A 2,143-nucleotide genomic window follows, 5' to 3' on the forward strand; every position below is an offset into this window, starting at 1 on the left:
TAGCGGCTAAGGTAGGAAGGGTACTCGGTAACGGCATCAAGATTGTCCCTAGTGATGAGCATTGAGACCAGAGTTCCATCGTCTTTAGAATGTCCGCTGATGTTGACACTGATAATTGGGCGGAGACTGAGTCTCTTTTTCAATTTTGCTTCGCTCCATTGCTTATCCTTATCATCCAGCTTCAGCTTCTTCTTGCGTTCAGCTTCTGCAATCGAAAGAACTCTAGCTTGGGCTTGGAAAGCGTTCACCGTTTTCTTGGACTTTTTCTTGGGAAGGACTTTAGCAGCTAGTGACTTGGCCAGCTTTAAGCTGTCTTCAGTCTGCTTCTTTTGAAGCTCTAACTCTTCTTCAGCCCTTAATGCCTCGAGTCTTTCAGCTTCAGATAAGAAGTCAAACTCACCACCACTAGAGGTACGAAGAGGGATTTTTACTCTAGTCTAGTCGAGTGACTCCTTCAGCTAAGACATCTGCTGGTCTGTTGGAGCACAAGAGACGGGCTGATCAGATACCCGCTCTAGTCGACCGTAAGTTGTTGATGGAATATGAAGTTGATATTCTAAAGTAATCACTACCTAAGAGGTAGAGTCTTCAAACAAGGTTTGTTGAGGGATTTTGAATAGTACTTTCAAGTTACCTTCTTCAGCGACCGYCTTGCCTTTCGACTTGGGGGCCTGGTTCCCTGATGGAGTCAATTCATCTTGCCTTTGCTCCCCCCTGGGATGCAGAATCCCCATGAGCAACACCTTTGGTGATGGTTGATGGCTTCTGGAACTTGATGGTAAAGTCATCTTCATCATCATCATCGTCATCACCATCTAGATCATCTCCGGTGTCTGGAATGACAGGTTCATCATCGTCTTCATCATCATCTTCATCTTCATCAACATCATCATCATCATCATGACCAGTAGCAGTGATGGTATGGGCATCATCCCTAGGGATGGCATCTACAACCTCAGCTTGAACAACTTCGGTGATAGGGATTACAGGAGCAGCAACTGCTTTAGCTCCGAGAGCCTCAGCTTCAACTGCAACTAAAGCTGATACTGGACCAACAGCCTGAAAAGCTGTAGGAGCAACATCAGATGATTCACCAGCATTGGACTTCATATCCCCCCTCTCTGGCTAAGGCTCGAGAGAATTGGCTAAAGAGTTCGTCCAAGTGCTGACGCTGGAGAACCATTGAATCCTCCAGCCTTTGCAAAGCATTGGCTAGAGTTGTCGTTGCCTCACGCGTCTCATTGAGCTGAGAGCGACCATTGGCAGAGAAAGAAGGTGCAATCACTGGAGCTGGTTGACGGACAACATCCAAAATTTGTTGAAGAAGACCAGTCTGCTGATCAGCTATAGCCTGAGCATCGTCAGCCCTACTGTGAAGAACAGCAATGGCGTCGTTGTTGGCTTGAAAAGCTTTTTTGAAAGTCTGGAGCTGACTCTAAACTTCTTGAACATTCGCCTGGAGGGCAAGGAAGTTCGCATCAAGATCGCCTTGACGGGGCATCTCTTGGTGAACTTCGTTGATCCTGGAGAGGACGGTATCAACGACATGAAGGAGAAGCTTGATATCAGATGACATGTCATAGTCATCATCAATTTCTTCATCTCTTCCATCATCTTTCTCTCTTTCTTCCTCTGTCACTTCCTGAGAAGGACCTACAAAAGAAGAAGTGTGAGCTGAAGGCTCAAGGTTAGAAGAAAAGAAAGGGTAAGAAGATGGAATACCTAAGGGGCCTTCAGTGACATCAAAAAGATTGTCACTGGCAGGAGCAAAGATGTCCTCAAGAGGATGGACATCCATATGCTGAAGAGCATCGAAAGGAGCAGCCTCAGGTCCAGTGGTGCGTGTCTTAGTATCAGGAAGGACAGTCGTTGATACATCATCGACACGTGTAAAGACCAAGGAGGGAGGAGAAGAGAAAATGGTTAAGAAGAGACGTGAGTGTTCAGCGATGGCGGTGTTGATATCTACACTTTCAGTGATTTGGGTCACTGAAGTGATTGGTGAAGGTACCACTGATACGACAGTGATGGGAGAAATCACTGAAGAGCTGGGAGGGATAACAGAAAGTGCCTCGGGGATAATGATAGTTTCAATAACTGAAGCCTTTTGAGAGGCCCCAGCTAGAGACGTAGTTGTCCCCTT

This window comes from Cynara cardunculus (genome assembly GCF_001531365.2).
Source record: "Cynara cardunculus var. scolymus isolate 2C chromosome LG 1, CcrdV1, whole genome shotgun sequence".
In the NCBI taxonomy this organism is placed as follows: Eukaryota; Viridiplantae; Streptophyta; class Magnoliopsida; order Asterales; family Asteraceae; genus Cynara; species Cynara cardunculus.